The following is a 15,224-nucleotide window of genomic DNA, read 5'->3' on the forward strand; positions in this document are numbered from 1 at the left end:
AAAATAATCTCAGTGAAAACTGAAATGGAACTAATCTATATTTTTTAAAAGCTGAATAAATTAGTCAAAAACTAAGCAGCATTAATATTGACGGACAATTTATTAATGATCAGGTCATGAACACAGAAGAACACTAAGCATGGAAACAGAACAAATTGAAAGAAATCATTACAGGTTATTAGTCAAATATTCTGCAAAATATGTATCATTTCTATCTAAAAATCCAGGTAAACCTCTAATTCCAGGTCCTGGGTCAAAATGGATATATCTGGGTTATTTATTTGTGTATACCTCTCTTGATAAAGAAAATAATCTCAGTTACAGTATTTTATTTCCAGTCATGATTTGAGATGAGAGCAGAGTAGCCTGACATTTATAATACTTCAGTGGCAATTACAGCACAGTTAATATATCAATTTAATTGAATTCTTATAGTGATTCATGACATAAAATATCAAAATAAGTTACCTTGCACAGAAATAGACAAAAGATCAATGTAGTGGGCAGAGATACAATGAATTAAATTAAAGTGTAACTGTCATCTACTGAAAGGATTGTGTACATAAGTAGGGTTTTTTGTTTTGTTTTGTTTTTTGTTTTTGGTAAAGCAATCACTTAGAAAGACATCATTTAGGAAAATTAATTAAGATAGATCTCAGAAGGTTCCAGAGATTCCTAAAATCAGCCTTAAAGCAAAATCTAAATTGTTTTTATCTTAATGAAGAATCAAAAAACTATGTTTGCATTAAATAAAAATAAATTAATTTTTTAACTTATGTTTTACTAAACATAATACAAAATTTTGCATTTTCAGATGTGATTTGCCACTAAATTTTAGTGTTTTTAAATAAACTGATATCATTACAATCCTCAAGGAAAAGCTATACATGAAAGAAAACATATGTGTGTCAAAGAAGAGAAAAAAGTGGCACCAGTGAGTGAGTTGGTCAGGTTTGCTCATCTTCTCACTACCACTTTGAACTAAGTCTGATCATGTAATTCTACAACAATTCAGAAGGAAAGCTGCTGTTTTTTTCTAATAATAAAGGCAGTAGGGGCTTGAGTAATGAAAGAATGAAAAACAAGATAGAAAAGAGGAAAGAAGGGAAGAAAGAAGGAAAGAAAAGAGAGAGAGAGAGAGAAATGCCATCAGTATCCTAAGTGAGTCTTACTGCTTACATTGTGCTAGAAAATTAATAATTGGTACTTTTACATGTCAATGATTGATAATCTTGTGATCATGTGTTTTTCTCCTTTTGGCTTTCAGCATCTTCATCTGGAAAAAAGAATGAGTTGTGCTTTACTCAGATATCTTTTTTTTTTTTTTTTTTTTTTTTTGAGACAAAGTTTCACTCTGTTGCCCAGGCTGGAGTACAATGGTGCAATCTTGGCTTACTGCAACCTCTCCCCTCTGCGTTCAAGGGATTCTCCTGCCTCAGTCTCCCAAGCAGCTGTGATTACAGGTGCCTGCCACCACACCCAGCTAATTTTTTTTTATTTTTAGTAGAGACTGGGTTTCACCACGTTGGCCAGGTTGGTCTCGAACCCCTGACCTCAGGTGATCCACCCACCTTCGCCTCCCAAAGTGCTGGGATTACAGACATGAGCCACCACACCTGGCCAGATATCTTCTAATGATACATTTTATAGATTATCTGTGAACCTAAAATATCTGAGACAGGTCTCAAGCAATTTAGAAAGTTTATTTTGCCAAGGTTAAGGACCCAGCTGTGACACGGGCTCAGGAAGTCCTAAGGATGTGTGCCCAAGGTGGTCAGGGTATAGATTGCTTTTATACATTTTAAGGAGACATGAGATATCAATCAATATGTACAAGATGTACATTGGTTCAGTCCAGTAAGGCAGGACACTCAAAGGTCAGGAGGTGGTGTTTCAGGTCATAGGTAGATAAGAGGTAAAAGAGGTTGCATTCTTTTGAGTCCTTGATCAACCTTTCACTGAATACACAATTTAGTCTGGCTCAGTGAATCTGCATTTTTAACATAAACAATACGGCAGAGAAAGCAATCAGATATGTATTTGTCTCAGGAGAGCAGAGGGATGACTTTCTGTCCCACACCTGTGAAGATAGGCTATTAGTTTGCATGGCCAGGATGAAATTCAATACAACTGTTTTAGGGTAAAGATCTTGAGGTCCATAAGGAATTTCCTTGTGCATAAATCGTGAGGTAGGTATGTAGCTCTTTTATCTTTTTAGCTATCTTATTTAGGAGTTAGAATGGGAGGTAGACTTGCCTGATATAGTTCCCAGCTTGACTTTTCCCTTGGCTTAGTGATTTTGGGGTCCTGAGATTTATTTTTCTTTCAGAGTTTTATGGTGAAGTAATCATATCTAGCTCAGTTCCTGTTCTGTAATTTTAGTTACTGCTAGAGTAATGAGTAATCATTAACTTATAAAGTATTTTGCCTTATTTAATCAAGCAAAATAAATGTGTGTGTGTGTGTGTGTGTGTGTGTGTGTGTGTGTGTGTGTGTGAGAATTAGTTCTGAAATCTTCCAGCCAGTTAAATATTAGGACATTTCTGGACATGTCCTTTAGAAATAGAATTACCAAATATTCCCCCCCCAAAATTGAGTTTTCACTCTCACCTTCAATAGTAATTGTAGGGGAGAGAAAAACTTTCCTTCTACTCTCAGAAGGTTTGATAATTGAGTCTATGAAATAACCTGACAGTAAACAGATTAACCGGAGAAAAATCATTTTAATTATGTGCATACGCATGGGAGCGCCGCAAAATTTGAGACTCAAAGAAGGGCCAGATGATTGAAATTATACAACATCCCGAGGTACAGCAAGGAACAGAAGTTTGGGGCGCTTGTAGTGGTGACAGTGACACAAGTTATGGAAGGGGGAGGGGAGAAAATGCATGGAGAACAAGAATGTTTTGTTATGCGTGGAAAAGTCTTTCAGGTATCAGAGGAGCCCACTGAAAGAATAGGTGACAGCCTGTGACAACATCTGCCTGGGCATGGAGTCTCTTCTCCCTGGACTCACTCTTCCCTGGTTAATGAGATTCCTGGGGAGTGGGTTCATGAAAATTGAGGATCTATCATTCGACCGATAAGGGAACTTTAGAGAAATCCCCACCCTACACTTCAAGAAAGAAAGTGGAGCAAGAGACAGGCGCACAGGAGAAAATCAGGCAGACCTTGGTTCTTCTTTGGTTCAAAGCACTCAGTTTGCCAAAGCACCATACTTTGGGATATTTGCTGAACGTCAACATAATCTTTTATGTTGAAAAACTCCCCTGATTATGCTAGTAGAATGTAATACACTGACACTAGGAAAAGACAACAAATAAGCAAAGAAAATAGAGTTCCATTTCTCTAACAGGACTGCTGAGTCACTTCTCACTTAAAATTAAGATCAGTTGTAACAGAAAATCTCAAATTACGGTAGGTAAGTTTCACGTCATTATGTATCAAGTCATTCATGGTAGATAAATTTCAAGTCAGAAATGTATTTCCCTCTCACACAAATATTGGCAGACCATGATTAATGTGGTGGCTCTATTATCCTTAGGGACCCAAGCTTCTTCTATGTGCTAACATCTTTAACAGGTGGTTTCCACCTCATTTTGCAAAATAGCTATATATCACAAGTTTTACAGAATTTATGCTACTATGTTGCTTACATTTATGGGTCATATCTAGCCCCAGACATGGTTGACAAATAACATATTTTTGGCAGCTCATTTGCCCAGTTTGAGTTTATGGACTTTATTGTTGAGAAGGTAGGATATTGGGAGATACCTCACAGATACTAGAAGACAACTGGTAGCCTCTGCTCCCAGTCTACCCTTGGGCAAAATGTCCCTACATGTTGAATATATTCATTCTTCTATCCTAAGGTATCTTCTGGTTCTAGTCACCTAGAAAACAAAAGACAAGATTATCTTCTCCTTGCACCCAGTGTAGACCTGTGGGATAGGATTAAAATAACCACAATAAAAGTTTCCATTGAGAAAAAGAAAAAAAAATGTTAAATAATTACCAGTTACTAGTTCATTTGCAATTTTATGCACTCAGCAGAGGTGATTTTTTAATTAGTAATTTTCTAACTCAGTAGTCAAAGTTTTAAAAAAAACCTTTTTTTAAAAAAAAATTCTCAGGACCCCTTTTGAAGTTTTATAAATTCCTAAGTTACATGTTATTATATTAATCAGTTATTGAGAAGAGCAAGGAGCCCATTATGTCCCCTTATGTCTATCAATATTTGCTGCTTTATAAAACTGGGACTTAAAAAAATTATTTATTGGCTAATTTATTTAAAATAACAACTCTGGCACATGTTAACATAGCTTTATGAAAAAAATGAGGAGTGGCATCATTTAAACATTGGCAAATCTTCTCAATGTCTGACTTAACAGAAGACAACTGGATCATGATATCTACTTCTGCATTCAATGTATTAATGTTGGTGAAGTAGATGAAGAAAATCCAGCTTTGCATAGCTAGAAAATTGGAAAGGAGAGATGCTTAAGCAGGCTTTTTGGAAAACTGGTTATTTTTCTTTGATGGTACACCAAAACTTGATGAACAGATGTTTCTTAAAGGTTAGTTGCAACATGAAATCTGAAATCAAATTAATCTTTTATACTCAGTTACAATAAAAGGTAGTTGTGTGTTTTGCATTTGAAATAGTCCTCTTACCAAATTCATGGGTATTTGGAAAATATTGGTTTCCTGGGTTAATAAGGTTTTCCAAATATTTACACGCTTCATTATATAATATGAAAAAAATTCGTATTTGTTAATGTCACCACAGAAAAGCCTTTACAGGACTGGAAAGCTATCATGCTCCTGGGTCATAGATGTAATTTTCCAAAATTCTAATTTTTACTTGAAAGCTCAAACCTTATCATTGGCAACAAATAGCATCAGTTATTTTCCTTGAAGTGACAGGTTCACTTTGTTCATTTTAGAAAAAGTATCTCTCCAATATTCATGTTGGTATAATCATAGTTTTCCTGTCAGTCATTCTTTCTAGTAAAAATGATGTTGCATGAAATAAGGGGCTGGGCCAGTTAACATCAGTGTTTTTTTTTTTTTTTTCAAAACAACCATCATACTTCTGTAAGCATCAGAGGTGCTTAATGAGTACCTCATATTTCATCACATAAAATATTACAGCAAGGTACTCCAGAGTCAAGTTTTAATAAGATAATTTTTAGTGTTTCATCAAGGACATTATGAGTGAAACTGTGTCTGTATATGAAACTGTGTATGATGAAGAAAAATGACTATTAGTTTAACTTGTTGCCACTGCCTTCATTCCCCTTAAAAGTAACAGCCATTTTACCATCATTGCTTTTGAAATTTCAATGCAAATGTTTACAGAGAGAGAGAAAAAAAGAACAGACCAAAGATGTCTTAGTAGTATGAGGAAAAGCACCTTCACTTCACAAATCCCTTGAAAGGATCTTGGGAATACCTAGCGGGACCTCAAATCACTGTGAGGGTACAGCATGAACATTTACATTACTAATGGACGCTGCCTCAATTGCACACTTTTTATTTTCATCAAAATTTTTGGTGTGACTCGTTTTGACATAATATTTGTTTTATTAAACGTATAAATCTTTGTCTGATAGAAAAATCTCAATGTTGCCTTAATTTGTTTTTCTTTCACCCTAAGTAATGATGAAGATCTTTTCTATTTACTATTCACAATGACACTAGTGTTGGGATAAAGGACAGAATAAAGGGTTTATAAAGTGACTTAAGTTCATCAGGGAACAGAATTTATGATCAAGGTTGTATTTTCTTAATGGTAATCACTTGAGAGGAAGCTAGGAAACTTTAAATGATATTGGGATAAGTGGCTAGCTATGCAAAAGCTAGATAGATCTCTAATTTACATATTGCATAAAACATTCTAAATGTATAAGAGATTAAAATGTTAAAAATTTCTATCCATAAAGTAGAAGAGGGTAATTAATTTTAATATTTTATATTTGAAACATCTGTTGAAATATAACACAGGAAAATCAGAAGACTTAAGAAAAATAAATGATAAACCTGACCATACGAAATTACTTAAATTTTTAAATGGCAAAAAAGCACAAAATAAATATTAACAATAAGATGGGAAATATACATATTTAACACATACCACACATAATTATGCTTTTAAATATATTATGTACTACTATAAATCTGTAAAAAAATAAACCTCTCATAAAAATCTTATAAAAATAGGCACAGGATATGTATGTAGGAAATTGAAGTAGATTATAAAAACAATTTTAGGGCCATTGTATTCTAGGGATATTTGAAGTCAATCTCTCTGATTTATAGATGAGGAATCTAAAGTCCAGGGAGGCATATATAAAAGTTAAACTCTTTCACTCTCCATTAAGTACTTTAAACACTACAGGTTACTTATTTGACTATATGTCAAATATATATATACATGAATATATGTCAAATATATATTTGACAAATATGTATGAATATATGACAATATATTTGACATGTTTATGTCAAATGTCACAAAATATGAATCTTTTATATATAGATCTCATATGAGATAAATATATATAATATATAAATATATATATCTCAAATATATTTGACATATTCATGTCAAATACATCACAAAATATGAATCTTTTATATATCGATCTCACATATATATGTAATATATATATCATATATATCTCACTGTGATCCTGTATAAAAATGCAATTATTTGCAACTGATAGGTTTTTAAAAATAGGTTAACATTATCTAAAAATAGGTTAACTTTATTGAAATTGACACTATCTGCTCTGGATATATAAGGCTAGACATACTGGTTTAGAACTTAGGCTCTCAAGACTAACAGCTCCAACTGGAATCTTGCTTTCAAAACCTACTGAGCAACCTGAACAACTTACTGAAACTCTGTATGTCTCAGCTTCCTAACGTGTCATCCTAGTTCCTAAAGTTATTGTATTAACTTCTACTTAAAGGACTTATGACAAGCTGTGACATACAGTAAGTGCCCAATAATTGTTGGCTATTATTATTTTCATCATCATTAATAGGTGGGGGCACTTCTGGTGACCATAAACAGTTTTCCCTTTTGTGCATGGTTCCACTGTGGATTAGAAGCATGTCTTATCTTATTGTGCACCACAACAGAAATGAGCTGCATATAGAATTGATTTCTATAGAAAAATCTGTAACCTAGTTATCTTCATAATGTATCAAGCAACATGATGAATGAACCCCAGGTGTATATTATCGGTACAAGGTTGGAGAAAAGATTTAGGGTCCTTTAGGATAATGAAAATGAAATGTATTTATTTTAATATTTTATTTGAGGAAGAACTGACAGACTTAGTTCAAAATTTGATGCAAAAGTGAGGTGAGAGAACAAATGAGATAATCAGGGAGTACAAATCAGTTGATTTTTATACTCAGATTGTATCTACACACCCTCCTATTTGTCCTTTTCGTATTTCTCACTGTAAGGCTACTTTCAACTTGACCTTACTGTTCTTTGAAAAGTCTTCTGGAAACACTACAAAAGCTGATAGATTTATCACAGGCTAGATTTGTAGCATTCTAATGTAGCCTGGAAATGAAATTGAGCTGGAAATCACCTATGCATACTAAGGCCAATGCCCGCCCATTCTGAAAGGATCGCTGGTGGCTTATCACAATTTCTAGACTCAATACTGAACTTAAATAGAAAATGATTCTCAGAAGCTAAAAGGCTTTCAGTTTTCAGGGTTTCCTTCGTTTGTCCTTTACGGTCCTGAACTCAATCAAATTGTCAGAGGGCTCCCTCCCATCACAAGGATGATGGAAATGGAAATTTGGATCTATTTATTTTTGAAAAGAAACAGCCATGGGTATGAAAACTTTGCTACTCAGCATTTTAGCAACATGCAATACACCAAAGCAATCAGAGTTTTCTTGCATGAAATACTTTTCTAAAAATACCAAACAGCATAAACTTTCTCCTGAGGTCAAATCCTTACTGTAATTGACACTTTTAGTGACATGCTTTCTGTCTATTTTTCCCTATAAATACTTTAAGTGACATTGATGAATTGGACTAAGAGGAAACCATAGGATCTTTTATGCTGAAGCGGTTTATTATTATAGTTTATTATTCATTCATTCCATTACAAAAAAACATATTGAGGATTTACAAATTATTCCTCTGAGTTTTCATACTGTATTTTTCTTCCATTTTTTTGGAGGGGATGCTGGTGGTTATTTTTTTAAACAACATTATTGAGATATAATTCATATATTATAAAAGCAGCCAATTTAAAGTGTATTGCTCTGGTTTTTCAAACATTCATGGAGTTGCACAACTATCAATAAAATTTAATTTTAGAATATTTTCTTCATGCCAAACCAAATTGCCCACGTATTAGAGCCACTCCCCATTCCCATCCCCTTCTCCAACCACCAGCTCAGAAAACAACAAATCTACCCTCCTTATCCAAAGATTTGCTTATTCTGGATAGCTCATGTAAATAGAATCATATAATAAGTGGTCTTTTGTGACTGGATTCTTTCAAGTATGATCATATTTTCAAGGTTCATCTATGCTGTAGCAAGCATCAGTATTTCATTCCTTTTTATTGTTGAATAATATTCCATTGTATGGCTGCATTGTATTTTAAAAATCTATTCCTTGATATTTATGTTATTTCCTCGTTTATGCACAGGTTTTTATGTGAACATACCTTTTCATTTCTCTTGGGTATATGCCTGACAGTGGAATTGCAATGTTACATTGTAACTCATTGGTTAACATTGTGAGGAACTTCCCCATTGTTCTCTACGACAGAACATTCTACATTCTCAACAGCAGTGTATGAAAGTTTTATTTCTTTAAATTCTCATCAACACTCATTATTTTCCATCTCTGTAATTATAGCCGTCACAGTGGACATGAAATGGTATCTGTGGTTTTCATTTGAATCTCTGATGTTGGGGATCTTTTCATGTGTCTTTTTGCCATTTGTATATCTTCTGTAGGAAAATGTGTGTACAAATATTTTTCTCATTTGTCAATTGGGTTATCTATCTTTCATTATTGAGTTATCAAAGTTCTTATATATTGTGGATATGGGGTCAGATATATGATTTGCAAATAATTTCTTCCATTCTGTGCATTTTCTCAGTTTCTTAATGCTTCCCCTTGAAGCATACAAGTTTTAAATTTGATCAGGGCTGATTTATCTTTTGTCACTTGTGCATTGGGTGCCATATCCAAGAATGCTTTATCTAACCTAAGGTCAGAAAGATTTAACCATATTTTTTTTTCTAGTAGTTTTATAATTTTAGCTTACATTTACATCTCTCACCAAGTTAGATTTAATTTTTGTATATGTCATAAGATAGGGGCCAAACCCATCATATTGCAATATGGGTATCCAGTTGACACAGAATCATTTGTTGAAATGAAAATTCTTCCCCACTGAATTGTTTTGTTGAAAATCAATTGATCAAAAATGTGATGATTCATTTCTGAACTCTCATTTCTGTTCTATGTGCTTATCCTCGTGCCAATACCCATACTGGTTTGATAACTGTAGCTTGATAACTGATAATTATGTTAAGTTTTTAAATTGAGAAGTATAAGCTCTCCAGTTCTATTGTTTTTCTAAAGATAATTTTGGCTGTCTTTGGGATCCCTACATTTCCATGCAAGGAAATTTTAACTTCTATTTCAAAACCAGCCTATCACTTTCTGGGAACAATATAATGGCAACCTGGAGTTTAATATGGATTGCATTTAATCTGTAGATCAATTTGGAAAGTATTTTCATATAAACAACATTAAATATTCTAATCCATTAATGTGTGTTGTCTTTCCATTTATATCTATTTTAAAAATAATATTTTGTAGTTATCAGTGTACATTTTGTTTTCTTAAATGTATTTTGTCCCATTATTTTTGATGCCTTGTAGATGAAATTGCTTTAATTTCATTCTTGCATGTATTGTTGCTGTATCGATACAATTAATTTTTGCATATTAATCTTATGTCCTGCCACATTGCTGAATTCATTTATTAGTTTTACAGTTTTCAGTTAATTTCTTAGAATTATATATATATATGAGATTACGTAATTTGCAAATAGTTTTACTTCTTTTGTCTTATGCTTTTTATTTTTTTTTTCTAATTGCACCACTTAAAACCTCCAGTACAAAGTTGAATAAATATGGCAAGAGTGAATACCCTTGTGTTTTTTCTGATCTTAGAGAGAAAACATCCAGTTTTTCTCCATTAAGAACAATGTCACATGTGCAGTTTCATGTATTCTCTTTATAAAGTGGAGGGGGTTTTTATGTATTCATACTGAGTGAATATTTTTATCATTAAAGAGTATTAGATTTTGCCATATGTTGCAATTGAATCTATTGATATGAGCATTTTTGTCTTTTAGTCTAAAATACGCTGCAGTATATTGATTGATTTTCAGATGTTAATCCAACATTGCATTCCTGGGATAATTATTTTTATTATCTTGTTGGTTTTGTTTGCTGGTATTTTGTTGAGGATTTGCATTTATATTTACAAGGGATATCGGTCTGAAGTTTTCTTGTGATATCCCTGCTTGTATTTTTGGTTTTGTTTTCAATCGGGGTAATACTGACCTTATAGAATATATTGGAAAATGTTCTGTCGTCTGCTAATTTTTGTAAGAATTTGTGAAGGGCTGGTATTACTTTTATAACAGTTTCATTAATCAGAGAAGTCTTTTGGGCCAGGGCCTTACTTCATGGATTACAAAATTTTCTAATTCAATCTCTTAATTTTTACAGGTCTCATTTTTTGTAGGTCTATTCAAGATTTTCTATTTCCTCTTGAGTTAATCTAGTTTATTATTTCTAGGATTTTGTGCATTTTTATCTAACTTATCTAATATTTGCCATGTAATATTTCCTTATAATTCTTTATTTATACAAATCTAGTATTAATGTCCCTTTTTTCATTCTTGATTATAATTTAAGTCTTTTTCTTCATTTTCTTGATCAACTAGCTAAAGATGTGTCATTTTTTGTTGATCTTTTCTGGGAATAACTTTTGGTTTCATTGGCTTTCTCTACTGATTATCAATATTTCTGCTGTAATATTTGTTATCTCCTCCTTTTTCCTGTTTTTGATTTAGTTTAGTCTTCTGATTTCTTGCAGTGGAAGGTTAGCATACTGATTTTTTTTTTCTTTTACACTGTAAGCATTTACAGGTATAAGTTTTCCTCTAAGCACTGTTTTAGTTGGATTCTATACATTTTGGTATGTTGTGTTTTTGTTTTTATTCATTTCAAAATATTTTCTCATTTCTCTTTTGCTTTGTTTCATAGGCTCATTCTCTTTAGGAATGTTGTTTTATGACTAGAATATGATGTGTCCTGGATGATGTTCCATGTGTGCTTCAGAAGAATGTGTATTGTACAGTTGTTGGACTGAGTGTTCTGTAGATGTCTTTTAAGTCTAGTTAGTTTATAGTGTCAATGCTTTTTTTTTTTTTTTTTTTTTTTTTTTTTTTTTTTTTTGCTTCTCTTCTGTCTAGTTGGTATATCCATGATTGAAAGTGGGTTACTGAAGTCTAATTATTATTGTTTAATTGTCTGTTCCCCCATCTATTCTGTCAGTGTTTGCTTCATATATTTTAGGACCATGTTGCTAGGTACATATATACTTACAATTGCTGTATCTCCTTGATGAATTGATCTTATAGAATGACTTTTTGTCTTTAGTAACACATTTTGTCTTAAAGTCTATTTATACTAGATATTAATATATCCAGTGAAGCTTTGGTTTGGTACTGTTTGCATGGCATATCTTTCAATTCTTTTACTTTCAACCTATTTCTGTCTTTGAATCTAAAGGGTGTCTCTTGAAGACTGCTTTAGTTGGATCATGCATTTTTGTCCACTCTGCCAATCTTTGCCTTTTGAGTACTTAAACAACTTTATAGAATTTACATCTGACAGTTTGCTATTTGTATTCTATATATGCCTTGTGTCTTTTTTGTCCCTTCATTTCTCAATTACTGCCTTTTTGATGTTAAACAGATACTTCCTAGTGTACTATTTTCACTGTTTCATTGTTTCTTATATTTTTTGAGTTATCTTCTAGGTGATTTTCCTGGTGCTTAGTTAGCTCATAACTTTAAACAATCCAGTTCAAGTTACTACTAACTTAATGTCAAAGGTATACAAATCTTTGCTCCAATATGCTCTTATTTCTCTTTCCTTTAAACTGTGATTGTCCTACAAACTATATCTTCCCATTATAAACCTATCAATGGTGTTTTACAATTATTACTTTATGCAATTATTTTTATAAAACAGATAGGATAAGGAAAGGGTTATTGATATAATTTGGTTCTGTATCACCACCCAAATCTCACTTTGAATTGTAATTTGCACTGTTGGAGGTGGGGCTTGGTGGGAGGTGATTGTATCATGGGAGTGGTTTCTAATGGTTTAGCACCATCCCCCTAGTGCTACCTCATGATAGAGTTCTCATGAGATCTGGTTATTTAAAAGTGTACAGCATCTCTCCTCCACTGTCTCTTCCTCTTGCTCCAGCCATGTATGATGTGCCTGCTTCCTCTTCACCTTCTGCCATGATTGTACGTTTCCTCCCTGGCCATGTACAGCCTGTGGAACTGTGAGCCAATTAAACTGCTTTTCTTTATAAATTACCCAGTCGCAGGTAATTCTTTATAGCAATGTGAGAACAAACTAATACCGTAATAAATATTTTTATGCTGTTTTATATTTACTTATATAGTATACTTTACTAGTGCTCTTTATTAATTCATGTGGTTTCAAGTATCCTTTCAGCCTGAATGATTCTTTTCAAAAACCTTTTTGGTAGAGCAGATCTTCTAGCAACAAATAATCTCCATTCCTCTTTTTAAAAATCCTGGGAATGTCTTAATTTTATATGCATTTATGAAGGAGAGTTTAGCTGAATTCTCAACAGTATTTTTATTTCAACACTTTGGACATACTACCCACTGTCTTCTGACATCCATAGTTTTTCATGAGAAGTCAGCTGTTAATCTTATTGAAGATCCCAGATAATTGATGTACATTTTCTCTTAATATTTTCAAGGAAAAAAAAATAAAGTCTCTGAATTACATCATTTGACTCTGACCATTCTAGCTGTGGACTTTCTGAATTTGTTCTATGTGGAGTTTATTGATCTTGGATGTGTAGATTAATATGTTATAAATTTTGAAATTTTCCAGTCTTTTTGCCAATATGTCTGTCTCATCTCCTCTGAGACTTCTGTTTATTTTGGTACACTTAATGGCGGCCCATAATTCTCTGAGTTTCTGCTCATTTTCTTTTTTCATTTCCCATACTGCTTCAAAGATTGGATTATCTCTATTGACCTATCTTCAAGTTTGTCAATTCACTCTTTTGCCAGCACAAATCCAGTGTTGAGACACTCATATTTTTGTTATTGGTCTTTTTAAGTTCACAATTTATATCTGTGTTTTTAAAGCAAATATAAATTTGATATACTTTATCAATATTATCTTTTTGGTGAGATGTAAAAATTTCTATTTAGTTCTTTTATATATATAATTTCTATTTTTATTTTTAAAAATACATTTTTTGAAAAATATGGAATGCCTTGCAAATTTGTGTTGCATCCTTTTACAGGGGCCATGCTACTCTTCTCTGTATCATTCCTATGTTAGTATAAGTGATCACTGATTTTTTTATTTTGTAAGGCATTGTCTTTACATTTCTTGAGTGCCTTACACATGGTCTTGTTAATTCTTTGAACTTATCTACAATAACTTATTTAAGACATTGTCTTCTAAGATCAAAATCTGGGACTCCTCAGGGACATTTTCTGTTGGCTGTACATGTGTCATGCTTTCCTGTTTCTTTGCATGTTTCATTTTTTAAAATTGAAAATATTATATATTGTAGCCATTCTGGTATCAGTCCTCAACCCTCAAGATTTGTTGTTCTTTCTTAGATTTTAAAAATTTTTTTGTTGCTGTTTTTCTTGCTTCTGCTTGTTTAGTGACCTTCCTGAACTAATCCTATAGATTCTGTATTCCTTTCAGTGTGCAGTCACTAAGCACTATAGTATACAGGTTGAGTAGTCCTAATACAAAAAATCTGAAATCTGAAATGCTCCCAAGTCTGAAACTTTTTGAGTGTGTTGACATTATGCAAAAAGAAAATGCTGATTGGAGTATTTCAGATTTCTGGATTGGAAATGAACTGGTATAGATAGTGCAAATATTTAGAAATCCTTCCAAATTCAAAATCCAAAACACTTTTTGTCCCAAGCATTTCAGATACGAGATACACAACCTGTCTCTCTCTCTCTCTCTGTATCTCATATGTACACACACACACACACACACACACACATTTTCTTGTTTTTAAGTTTGCCTTTCTAGGGGTCACATCTAGGTCAGTATAATTTAGTGGTCAGCCAATGGTCCATCAGAAGATTTTCTTAAATGCCTTTCTTGTGTAACTACCAGCTTTCAAAAGGTGATAAAGCACATCCAAACTTCAGGCAGTTTTCAACACTTCTTTAACTTTTACTTCTTGCTTCTGCAGAGTTCTGCTCATCCACATCTGCAAGGTCAGTCAAATATAAATGACTAATACGTCTTTTCCCATGTCTTCCCTGGACTTAGGCATAACCTTTCAGTTAGATCCCCATGAAATGTGTTGCAGCATTTCAGAGATTTTCTGTGGTCAACTGATTCTCTGGGATTTTTTAAATCCCTACCCAACTTGTTTTCTCCAACTCAACCACAGCCTTCAGTAGCTGTGATGTTGCCAGGAAATTGCTATTGTTTTGGTAATGCCATGGGGTTGGGGCCCCTCTTTTCCATACTGAGCAGAGCTCTGAATCAAATTAATTGGCCACAGCACCCAGGGAATAGAGGTTTTACAGGAGCTGTGATTTCTGAGAAAACATTCACTGTTCTGTGGGAATAGTGCTTTTTAAATTTTTATTTTTATTTTTTATTATAGTTTAAGTTCTAGGGCACATGTGCACACAACATGCAGGTTTGTTACATAGGTATACATGTGCCATGTGGGTTTGCTGCACCCATTAACTTGTCAGTTACATTAGGTATTTCTCCTAATGCTATCCCTCCCCACTCCCCCCACTCCACAACAGGCCCACATATGTGATATTTCCCGCTCTATGTCCAAGTGTTCTCATTGTTCAGTTCCCACC

The 15,224-nt window shown here is 33.2% G+C and overlaps 1 pseudogene; it reads right to left on the reverse strand.

The window, feature by feature from the left end:
• Positions 1 to 13,621: 13,621 nt before the first annotated feature.
• LOC116274269 lies at positions 13,622 to 13,717 on the reverse strand (annotated as a pseudogene).
• Between the last annotated feature and the right edge of the window lie 1,507 nt (positions 13,718 to 15,224).

The sequence above is a fragment of the Papio anubis genome, chromosome 3 (genome assembly GCF_008728515.1).
Source record: "Papio anubis isolate 15944 chromosome 3, Panubis1.0, whole genome shotgun sequence".
Classification (NCBI taxonomy): Eukaryota; Metazoa; Chordata; class Mammalia; order Primates; family Cercopithecidae; genus Papio; species Papio anubis.